Below are 12,962 nucleotides of genomic sequence, written 5' to 3' on the forward strand. Positions count from 1 at the left end.
GATTCTAGTCTAGAAGTGCTTTGCATATCGCTCATGGGGAAAATATCCTCAAAGAATGTAGCATCCCTAGACTCCATGATCGTACCGACCTTCACGTCGTGTACTTCAGATTTCACCACTAGAAATATATAGCCAACGTTATGCTTGGCATAGCCAAGAAAAACGCAATCCAAAGTCCTTGGTCCCAACTTGCGCTTTTTGGTTATCGGCACGTTGACTTTCGCCAAACAGCCCCAAGTGCGTAAGTAAGAGAGTTTAGTTCTTTTCTTTTCCCATTGCTCATAGGGAGTAGTCTCATTATCCTTTGTGGTAACTTTATTCAGGACATGACATTATGTCAATACAGCCTCCCCCACCATGCCTTGGATAAACCCGATGTGTCTAACATGGCATTAACTAAATCAGTTAGAGTATGGTTTTTCCGTTCGGCAACCTCGTTTGACTGGGGTGAGTTTCCGCGTAGAATAAATCAAACTCATTAGAAAAGTAATTTCCACCGTGATCAGACCGGACTCATTTTATTTTCTTCTCAAGTTGGTTCTCAACTTCAGCCTTTTAGACTTTAAAGTAGTGTAGAGCCTCATCCTTAGTATTTAACAAATACACATAGAAGAATCTAGTGGAATCATCAATCGGAGTCTTGAAGTATTTCTTTCCACGTTTAGTCAACACACCATTCATCTCACAGAGATCTGAATGTATGAACTCTAACGGTGCCAGGTGTCTCTCCTTCGCAAGCTTGTGAGCTTACAGGTTGCTTAGCTTGCACACACGCATGGCACTTACAGCCTTTGGCTAAAGTGAAACTCGGGATTTAATCCATCTTAGCTAGCCACGTCATACAACCAAAATTTATGTGACAAAGACGTGAAAGCCAAACCTCAGATTCGTTCACATTAGAATGAATTTGGTTCACGACTTTATTACAGAAATCCTCTAGGTAAAGGCGGAACAAACCACCACAATCATATCCTTTTCCAACAAATAGTCCATACCAAGATACGACTACTTTGTTAGACTCAAATACTAACTTAAACCCTTCTTTACATAGAAGGGAGCCACTAACGAGATTCTTCTTGATGGCGGGGACATGTTGCATGTTCTTCAGTTGCACGATCTTTCCCGAAGTAAACTTTAGATCTACCGTGCCAACACCATGAACAGAAGCATGCGAGCCATTCCCCATCAGGACGGAACAATCCCGTGCGACCTGGTAGGAAGAAAACAAAGACACATTTGCACACACATCAATATTGGCCCCAGTGTCAACCCACCAATTGATGGACTAACAAACTGAAAGAATGGTAAATATATTACCATACCCAGATGCCGCGTCATTGTTGCTCACAGTGACATTGACAGACTTGGAGTCCTGTCCTGGCTTCTTGTACTTGTTTGGGCACTTGTTTGCCCAATGTTCCTCTGAACCACAAGTAGAGCAGTCGTCTCTCATTTTGTCTTTCTTCTGACCCTTCTTCTTAAATGTAGTTTTCTGCTGGACAGAATTCTTTCCCTTGAACTTGTGGACGTTCTTCTGCACCACATTGGCGCTAGAAGAACCCTCTGCCCCTTTCACGTGTGAGTCCTTTGCTCTCGAGTTCTGCTCAACACTGAGATGACCGATGACATCCTCAACAGATAACTCACATCTCAAGTGCTTGAGAGAAGTAGCAAAAGTTCCTCCAACTAGGAGGGAGTTTTGAAATAATGCAACCCGCGACAAACTTGTCCGGTAACTCACAATTCAGGAGCTCCAGATCCTTAGCAATGCACTGTATCTCATGAGCCTGGTCCAATACAGGACGGTTATCAACCATCTTGTAATCATGGAACTCCTCCATGGCATACAGCTCACTGCCAGCATCAGTTGCGCCGAATATGACTTCGAGCACATCCCACAAGTTTTTGGCAACCCGCATATGAATATATGCGTCAACCAACTTGTCTCCAATGACACTCAGAACTGCTCCCACAAAGATTGTGGTTGCCTCCCTAAACGCCTTCTCCTGCTTAGGAGCAATCGTTTCTGTGGGGGGCACACCACCAAGCCAGAACACGTTCATCGATGTGAGCCACAAGGTGCCTTGTCTGTCAACGCTTAAAATGCGTCCCGGTAAATTTTTCCAGTTTCAAAGTAGCAGCAAAGCCTTGAATCGAAAAGTGCCTATAATAAGGTTTTTGGATTGTTGGAAATATTAGCACTTCTCCAATTAGACTAATCCACAAGTAAACAGTAAGCATGGCAAATATGGTATGCATCTCATACCGATATCTAAGCATACTAGCATGTACAGAACATAGAAGCAAACCATCTATGAGCAGCACATATACAACTAGCACAAGTACCAGTAGACGAGGGATGAACAGATCATACCCGCCGGTTGGCCAGGCGAACGTGGCGGCGGCAGCAGCAGCCTCGGCGTCATCCGTGGCCTTCTTCTCTTGGCGGTGACGTCGTCGGCCATGGTGTCAATGCAAGGGAAGTAGTGGAAGCAGAGGCAGACGAAGCTGGGGACGGATCGGAATATTTGGAAGGTGTGGAAGGAGAGCGTGTTATATTATTCCGGGCGACGTCATCCTCGCCACGCTTGAGTCGCAGCTTCCTGCCTCCCGTTTGGAGTAGTGGAATATGGATGCAGGGAGCCGCGGGTACTATCTCGACGACAAAGAAAGGGGTAAATTATCGCCGCCATTTTTCCCTTAGTGTGAGAAGTTAGGAGAGAGCAAAGCGTGACTTTTTGACTACGTGCACGCTTACTAGTAAGGTATAGGAGCAGAAGAAAACATATCTTATGGGAGAGCTTAAAGTGATGGTAACTGTCAAAGAACTTCATACGCAAAATCTGATGGTAATGATTCTCTTCAATTCAGTTAAATAAATGTTTAATTACAGAGAGCAGGGTGGTATGTTCAGCAGACGCAGCTGAACGGGGAGTCGTCGTTCGCAATTACGCCAAGGGTGGCGGAGGAGCCGGCATCTTAGTGGCCAGCCTCTTGTTCGGCTGCGGCGACGGCGGCGACGGAGCCCTTTGCCCCAGAGACCGCCTGGACACAGCCGTCTTGCCACCACTGTTGCCTCCGCCAGCGAGCCGCCCTACCTCTGCGCCAGCCTCTGCATGATCTGCAGCGGTCTCGTGAATCAGCTCCTTGCGGCATGGGCGACCATCTAGCAGGAGACGGGAGGAGCATGTAGCGGTCGTGCAAGAACCCAGCACAAGCACGGCTACTAGCAGCCATGCGACTACCCTGCAATTCATGGCGACACGGCGCCGTCGCCGACGAGGCTTGCTTGCTCTGAACTGAACGGATACCAATAGCTAGCTAGATTTGGGGAGCTGGAAGTGTCTAATCGTCCTCAACCATGGGGGTGGAGTATATATATCGGCGTCTCGAGGGTCCTCCAACAGCCGGCGCCAATCTGGAAACCAGCCCAGCAGATTACTCCTAAACCCTAACTAGATACCACCAGCTGTTTGCGGCCGCGGTATCGAAGTGCACTGCATCTACCAGTAGTTGCCTTAAAATTAGGGCTGCGCTTATGAGTATGATGTTGGATCCATCCATGCATCGTTTGACCTGGGAGTTTCTTAAAGCGCGCAGCTGCTCGCCTCGACCTCGATTTGATGCACTACCCACTGCTCGTACTCTACAATACAAGGGCCTGTTGCATATGGAGTAGGACAAAAGGGCAAATCTTTATTATTTCTTTATACTCCTGTTGCAAATTCAAAATGCAACCGCAGTGCCTGATGTGAAGTGCATGCATAATACTGTAGGACAGTGCTGCTAATAGGCAATGAATGCATGGCCTTGTCTTTGCTATGGTGGACTTTTGGGGTCGTGATAGTATAATCGGACTATCGGAGCATTAGCGTAAGTTATCTAACTTAAATTCGGTTTGATCGATCAGTGAGGCTGTGAAGTTGTATAATGCCAACCTGACGGATCTCAAGCTGCCTTGTCTGCTCCTACTGTAGCAAATGCCGATAGCAGCCAGGGGAGGAGCATGCATGAGAGGCTACCGCAACCCCCCCATGAGCACCACCACCTACCGTGATGACGTAGGGCGAGCCTTCTCTGCAGTATTGGCTGACATGTGGGACCGCTAGCAACTTGGCCCATATGTTAGTGACCCCACGGCAGAGGAAAGTATTGGATATCCACGGGTAGATCAAGCCATCCCGCACTCCCCCACTGGCAGAGCCAACAAAGAAGGAAGAAAGCAACGATCTACCAGTAGAGGGGAGGAGAGGTGGAGTTGTGCGGGTTAGGAATATCGTTCGCCTAATTCATATTCCACTTCGTCGTCGGCGAAGAGGAGGGCGAGTCGTTTGGTCGGATGTGGTTGTGTCTTCGTGTTTTGAAGGTGGTCTTCGAAGACGTCCCCTAGCAGAGTGAATGGTGGCATTTCTTGTTTTGCTCCTCCGGCTTCTTATAAGTACAAAGTATGGCTAGCTTCAGCTTTGCCAGGGAGCCAGTGATGTTAGGTCTCTCAGCTGGCCAGATCTTAGTTTCTTTGAAGGTTGTCCGTCCAGTACTCTTTCACATTGTTCTCCCGTGCGGCGATCTATTTCTCAGACCACTATCGTGGGTGTCTTCTTGCTCCATGCAACGACTTCTCGGTCATTATGTCAACAACAATTCCATGGCTCTGATGAGGATTTGGCAACCTAGACGAAGAGCAAGGACTCATGTGTAATTTTTATTCCTATTCAGGAACTGTCATGTAAAAGTTGGTTGGTTTTAATATATGGCATTTTTTAAAAGAAATATTTTTTGCTGATATACACCTCCAAATTTATTGATCAGATATGTACATTATAGACCGTGTCAATATCTAAAATGTCACCGGTCCTAGGAACCAAAGTTTTTTTTTTTTTTTGAGACAAACCTAGGAACCAAAGTGGTGTCAGGGACCTAGGAACCAAATATTTTTCGCTAATATACACCTCCAAATTTATTGATGTCAGGTCAGTATTTTGGTGTTGTCTCTACTTTACCTTGAACTGCAAAGTTAGGTATATATTATGCACCGAATTTTCTAAAATTCAGGAAAATGATCCTATTGGGGTTTTGCTTTGCCACTGTGAACAATAATGTGCACTTGAAAGGTACTCAATAAATCAAATACATAAAAAATATTTTGATCTGTACATAATGAGCTTCCCTCGAGAGGCATTGATTATTTTACGGTGCCCTCCTACTCCCAAACCATACGGCGGAGTAGCAAACAGATCTGTCCATCTGCGATGGAGGGTAACTTAGTCATTCTCCCAAGGGTAATTTAGATTTTTCCTGGTCGTTCAGTTACCTGTAAAAGAGCTCGTCTATGATTTAATTTGTGCCTTCTTTTAGCAAGAGGGGTAGCTCTTAGACTGTGTATAGAGGCAATCTGTTAAACTATAAAGATAAACCAAGCTGGATCCACTGCAATGCCAATAACACGGAGAACAAAGTAAGCAAAAATTATCAGTGAGAAGAATGTATCACATATATTTAGGACTACTCAGTCGAAGCCGAGGTTATGTTACATTATACATGTATATCAAAGTTCAAAGTGAAAAACCGCCTTCACAAAACTTTGCAACGGACCATTCAGGAGCTAAGGAAACGGGGACTACATAACTCCCACATTGTAGCTACCTCCACAACTTATTCCGGAGCCGATGGTTGCTACGATCAACGGTGCACGTACGGCAGCAAACATTACCACACGTTCACCTCAAAGCAACAACGCAAACAACAATGTTACAGCTGAAATGAAACTGAACATACACTACCACCGGAGCAGAGGCGGTGGCGCCTGGAGTAAAGGCATTTGCCCCACCGGCGTGCTCGATTGGGGAGGAGGAGGTGCCTTCGGCGTCCTCGTCCCCAACGACCTCATCCTCCCCACCATGGCTCTCCGTCCACCACCATGGACGGCTCTCTCGGCGGTGCGCCTTGACATCTCAACCGTGCCATCGGGGCGTGACGAATCAGCGACGACAGACATGGCGCAGGCGCACAGCAGGAGAGCCGCCACGAGCAACGAAGTGGTGGCCATGACGAGTGGTGCTGCTACTGCTAGACGACTGGTAGCAGGAGCCAAGAGGTGGTGCAAGTGTGATGGTGCCTGATGATCATCGACTCGAGCCGTTTATATACGCGATCGGCGTAAGCTTCTGTGGACGTAGAATTTCTCGAATCTCTCTTCTGGATTGTGCCTCCCGGAGCAAAAAATATAATGATTATCTGTTAAACAATTAATCGTAATACTCTGTTGAGATCCACAAGCTTTTGTTGGATTCGGGATCTTGACCGACATTTTGCAACCAGAATGGTTGGCACACGGCATCTTGACAAACAGAAATTGGGAGGTTCGATGCACCACATGTCCACGTAGCTAGCTATCCGTGCCTAACTTCAACTTTGTTTCGGACGAGGAGAGTTAATTGATGAAGTGTGGCAAACTGGCAACCATCATCAAGTTTCATGATTGAACAGCTTTACTTTATTAAATCGGAGTGTATATTTCTGTTACATCTTGCTAGTAGCCAGAATACGGCAGTTTCTACACAAGCCCAAAAATAATAGCAATATAAAGTGTGGCAAACTGGCAAAGGTCATCAACTTTTTTTTGGCAAACTGGCAAATATCATCGACTACTGGGTTAGACATCTTTGTAATCATTTCATAATGTATATTCTCATAATGGATTTGCCCGACTTCCTACCGTCCGCATATCATCGTCACTTGGAGGAACACTGCCACGCCCCGAGGGAGTGATGCCAGATTCTGTGCTTGCAAGCCCGCTGCCAACAACGGCAACAAGGGGAGTTTGGAGCAACAGGTAAATTTGAATTTATAAAAAATCCTCAAAACAAAGATTGAATTTGTAAAGTAAAATGGGAAAATAATAGAAATGAAAATAAAATAAAATAAAATAAAAAGGAAACCGGAAGCAACCCTGAAAACGGAAAGAAGAAAACCCACAAAAAAATGGTTGCAAAATAGGCTGGCCCAGTGCATGTATGTTTGATCGACCATTAGACGAGTGAGTGCCATATAGGAAATACAAAAATAAAATTATCAAAAGGTGAACAAACAGTAAAGATTTGGCCATGCAACAACCCAGGCGCACATCAAATATTAGGCCGACTAGTAGTCCTCTTCTTTGCAACATGAGTCTCCGTTAATCGCTAAATGAGAAGGTTGCGACTATACAAACCGCAGGTATAAAGGGTGAAACTACACTGGCATCACTGAACTGAGACTTCGTCGAGTCTCAGTCGAGTGATGTCAGTGCAGTTGTTTTGCTACGAGCGGCACGGCTGGATGATGCAATCGGGGATGGAAAATGTTGCGACAGTTTTGCAAGCAACAACAACTGATGATGCAAACGGTGTGACTTGTTAGAAGGGAGAGAGGGATTGGCGGAATATCACTAGTAGAAAAAGGGCCTTTTGTCCCGGTTCGTAAGGGTCTTCTGCCTTGGTTTTGAAACCGGGACTAAAAGGTCGTTACTAATGCCCTTGGCCTTTAGTCCCGGTTCTTACACGAACCGGGACAGATGGGCCTCCACGTGGCCGGTGCGGCAAGCCCAGGCAGGAGGCCCTTTGGTCCCGGTTGATGGCACCAACCGAGACCAATAGGTATCCACGCGTCAGCATTTCAGGGGCTGGGGTTTTTTTTTTGAAAGGAGGGGGGGTTTTGGGTGTTTTGGGGGGTTAATTTAGGGGTTTCATATATTATGTTAGCTAACTAATTAATAGAGAGAAGTGTCCTCTCTTATCTCCGTGCTTTGTCGACGCTACGTACTATATGTATAGAGAGGACTAGACACGCTAGCTAGTAAGCAAATGAAGGAAACAGAAGATCGTCATGAACATATGCATACAGAGAGAAGTGATATCGACCACCTCTCCTTCTCTGAGAGATTGGTCGAACAACAAGTTCTCGTATATCTATCTGACGCTACTGGCTACATATATACAATATAAGTATCTCTTACAATATAATCTCCTAATTAAAATCGAACTGATCAGGGTCCACATGGTATTCTCCGTCTTTAGCGATCACGTGGTCAAGAAAGAATGCCGCCAATTCCTCTTGAATTTCTCGCTTACGATCTGGTGGTAGGAGTTCATCCCGCATCCGAAATATCTAATTTGAAAAAGAGGGTCAATACATATATATGAATAAATGAAAGTGAACACAAATGATGGTAATAAAATAAAATTGTGAATATTATTATTTACGGACTTCATATTGTTTGTCAGAGTAGCACCGCTCACAGGTCGTGTGACGAATGGACTCGCAAATGTAGTATCCACAGTAATCATTCCCTTGTTCCTGCCACAACCACTTTACAAGAAATAGAGGTCAATCAAACTGATAATTAGCAAGCATGCTAAATGGTATTAATTGATGAAACTAGCGCTTGAATCACTAGGAGATGCGTGGAACATGCTACTATAGTACTTACTTTCGGGTGTCTAAATTGCAGCTTCTTCGGTAGTTCCGGAGTTTTTGACGTGAATTTTTTTCAAACCCTGCCAGACAAAGAAAACAATTACTTGATATCAGGAAATGAACAAAGTTACCGATATGGTGCGATAATGATCGATCTAACTTACTTCTCTAGAATTTCAGTCATGTCCGCATACTCCTTGGGATCTTTTCGTCTCGAGTCTAAGACGGTTACTAGTCCCTGCGCAAGCTTAATCTCTAGGAGAATATAGTGGAACCTGCGCACGCATGCATAACTCATCAATTACATTACTATAACCTCGACTAATAAGGGAAACCGAATATGCACAAGACAGTAACACTCACTTGAATTCGTAAGGGAAGAGTAGCTTTGTTTTGATTTAATACAAATGATTGTAATAGCTTGGCCTCGGTATCTTCGGCCTGAAATTCAACCATATATGCATCTATGAGATTTGTGTTAATAAACCCAATATCACTGATTTGTCTTTTCTTCAATTCGGCGATCTTCAATCTGCATAATATAGTGAGGATAATTAAAAATACATGCAATGAAAGAGCTGACCTATATATAGAGACTTAATGATAGAAGTAGTACTACTTACAGGCAGTAGCAAGTGATCATTAATTTATCGAGGGCCTTTAGATTGAAACACACGAAGAACTCCTCAAATGGAACATTCAACAATTCAAATCCAACGAGGTCATGCTCCTCTCTAACTCTCAGCGTCAAAATATTTCCCCCCTCAGACTCTCTGCATGTTTTCATGTACCAATCATGGAATCTTCGCATCATCGTTGTTAGAGATCTTTCATCTTTGACGAGAGGCTTCCCGTACACGTATTTGTGTTCGTCCACCTTCAAGAAATCATAATGTACATCGTCGGGCAGGTAATCTTCAAGATTGTTATAACCGGGCACCATCGCGCCCGAATGATTAGCGACGATATTGCTAGACACCTAGAGCGGGGGGGGGGGGGGGCGATTGGTTCGCTTGTTCGCCGAGCTGGGCAACTTTTTTCGCTCGTCGTTCTGCTAACCTTTGACCACTGATAGTACTTCCCGACCGTGAACACTTCGATAAATGACTTTTCAAGAATGCGCTCATAGTTGCCTTTCGCTGGAGACTTTGGTGGTTTCTTCAGGGCAGCCAGAGTACGCTTCGCTTTTACCGGATCTATATTCTCCTCCGAAGGTGGATGTTTCTTTGCTTTCACCCCTTCAAAGAAGTTGTTCACTTCGGCTTGCACAATCTTTTTGTTTTCCTCCTGGCTCCTCTTGTATGGTAACTTCTCTGGAGTCTTCAGAGAAGGACCGTATCTGTATTGCCTGCCTCTTGCTGTACTGCTAGACGCCGGAGCAGATGGAGTGGCTGCGGTTGTCTTTACTTTCTTACGAGGCGGAGGAGAAGGATGACGCGCCGGAGCAGCCGGAGCGGCGGCGGGTCTCTTACGCCCTTGTTGACGAGGCGGAGAAGGCGGAGGCTGGCTGCCCGGGCGCGCCGGGCAGGCGGAGAAGGAGGAGGAGTGCTGCCACACGCCGGAGAAGGAGGCTGAGTGCCCTGATCACTCGCCGGAGGAGGAGGCGGAGGAGGAGACGGAGTGCCCTGACTCGCCGGAGGAGGAGGAGGAGGCGGAGGCGTCCAGTTCGGAAGGTTGATGAGCTCCTTCCGCCATAGGCATGGAGTCTTCAGAGAAGAACCCAGCCAAATCTCCCCTTCACCCGTAGGGTGGTCAAGCTTAAGGTCCTCAAATCTGTCCGTTATTTGATCCACCATCACCCTAGAATATCCTTCTGGAATCGACCGGCCGTGGTAGGTTGTGCCAGGTTCAGTAGGTAAAACAGAGCCAACAGCCGCCTTGACTTTCAATGTCATCCATCGCGCCATAAGTTGGCAATGTTGAGACTCCGTGATAGCATCCACAGGGTAGCTAGCAGGAGCCGTGAAGACAGGCTCCAGCTGTTGAGTCTGCTCGGTGGAAGCCACGCTGCTTCTCCGCTGAGATGGCGGGGTAGCTTCAAGGGAAGCTTCGGCAGGTCGTTTGCTGCGATCTGCTTCTCGTTCCTCTAGCCCTTGTACCCTTTCGTGCAGCGCGTGCAGTTGGCTATGCTCCACTTTATTTCTCTCTCCTGGCTTTTGTAACCCCCTGCGTCCGGAAACCCAGCCTTCCACGGAACGGAGCCTGGCGTGCCTCGTGTCCGTCCAGGGTACTCAGGATTCCCGAGGGCCATTGTGAGCTCATCCTTCTCTCTGTCTGGAACGAACGGCCCTTGCTGTGCTTTCTCTATATAGTCCTGAAGCCTCCTGACGGGTATTCACAGTTGCTCTTCCGTCCAAACGCGCTTCCCTAATACAGGGTCCAAGGTTCCGCCAACCCCGAAGAACCAAGTCCGACAATGGTCTTGCCAGTTCAATGTCTCTGGTTCGACCCCTTTTGCAATCAGGTCATTCTCAGCCTTGTCCCACAAAGGTCGGGCTTTGTGGTAGCCACCTGACCCCGTGTGATTGTGATGCTTCTTCTTCGCAGCATTTTTCTTTTCTGTCGCTGACATCTTCTTACTCTTTTCTGATGTCTTGTGGGCCACAAATGTGGGCCAGTGATCTCTGATCTTGTCATACTTTCCGATGAATTCTTGTCTCTGGTACCACAACCTTAATTCACTTAGCTTGTCATAATTGTAATACGTGTGAGTTGTGTTCTTGTCTCTGGTACCACAACCTTAATTCACTTAGCTTGATGTAGTTTGCTTCACATATACTACTGCTAATGCATTGCTTCACATATATAGTTTGCTTCAATTCAGTTGCTTGCTAGCATACATATGGTTAGGGTTTGCATCAGCAGTACTACTAGCACTTTGCTTGCTTGTTGTGTACTTTATATGAGGCACTAGGAAGATTTCTTGATGTACATTACTACCTCCTACTTGATGTAGTGAAGATATTAAGAGATGCTTCATATCTTTCCAGTGTACATGCATGCTTGTTTAGTGCACTTACATGTTTGCTTAATTAATAACACTAGATCACTATATTGTTGATCCATCAAGTTTGTTTCACATGTATTACATGTATGTGCATGATGGTCCAAATGATTTCCTTTATTGATACAAGTGCATCATTTTACTTTATCCCTGTTGTATTTGATTGTTGTTTATTCTATTTTGCAAGCACCACCTCAAGATCATCCATGGCAAGGATGACAAGGTCAAACGTGAGGCCAACCGTTGGTATGCAACTTGCTCCTTGTGGTTATACTGTCAGTTTCATAAAATCTGTGTCTTAATATGCTAAGTGAAATGTATTGCTGCAATCTGAATAAGCTGGCTTAATTGTGCCTGTGTGCTGTTAGTCTTCCTTACCTGAATAACTAGGATTAAATGATAATAAAATTTCATAAGATATGTGTTCCAAACATTCATGCATTCCAAACATTCCAAACATTCACCTAATAGTTACGTTTCCTTTATCATGCAAAGAAGAGCCTCTCACCGAGTACGAGAAGGTTAGGGCTAGAAATATCATGAGGAACAATCGGCTGTTCCAGACCCTTGGCATCGGTGCAATAGCGTCGATGATTAGGAAAACAAATGATGTACGAGAAGGTAGAAGTGATGAGGTTCAAGAAGGTAGTGGAGTTATCAATGATGACCCAGAGTACAATCCTAAGGAGGATGAAGTTATTGATGGAGAGGAAGTGGATGATGTTGTAGTGAGAAAGACTGCTAAGGTGCAAACTCTGTCTTGCTTGGAGGGCTGGGGTTCTTTTATGCTATGTTATTCCTTGTGCTCACATATTTCTCTTGTGATCTAATGCTTTTTCCGTGCTGTTTATACGAGGCACTGAAGGAATCTAGGACGAAGAGGCCTGGTGTTAAGAAGACAGTCAGCAAGAAGAAGAGCTCAGAAACATCTGCTGCAATGCCTCCAGGAAGGGTGATGGCCCCAGCTCCAGGACAAAAAAAGAGGATCCTGGAACCTGATGAACCTGCCCTTGATAGAGTCACAAGGCAGAAAGCAAAGATGGAGACTGTGACGGACCATCAGGAAAGTCTGCTGCGTATGGACTCTGAGACCTCGGTGCAAATGGGTGATGAGTTGCCGCCCATGGATGAAGGAACCACTCTCAGCATGGATGGAAGTGGCACTGTCTCCCTAGATGAAGGAGGAACCATCTGCATTGATGAAGCAGGCACTGTCCACACAGAGCTCAGCCCTGTTGCACCTTCTATTGACATGAATGCTATCATCAATGAAGAATAACAGTAGCTTGTGCTTCAATCAGGCAAGTTAACCTTTGCAATGCTATCTTTTACTAGTGCATTTTCCAAATGGAATGATCATGTATGCTTTTGTCGATTCCTGCATTTGTCGATTTCTATTCTAATTTATGAGTTCAATTTCATTTTCAGATGCAATGACTACCAAGACTAGACATAGAAAGGGCAAAGGGCTAGAGAGGATCACCAAGTCGCTTGGTAGCAAGGT

This window comes from Triticum aestivum, chromosome 7B (assembly GCF_018294505.1).
Source record: "Triticum aestivum cultivar Chinese Spring chromosome 7B, IWGSC CS RefSeq v2.1, whole genome shotgun sequence".
In the NCBI taxonomy this organism is placed as follows: Eukaryota; Viridiplantae; Streptophyta; class Magnoliopsida; order Poales; family Poaceae; genus Triticum; species Triticum aestivum.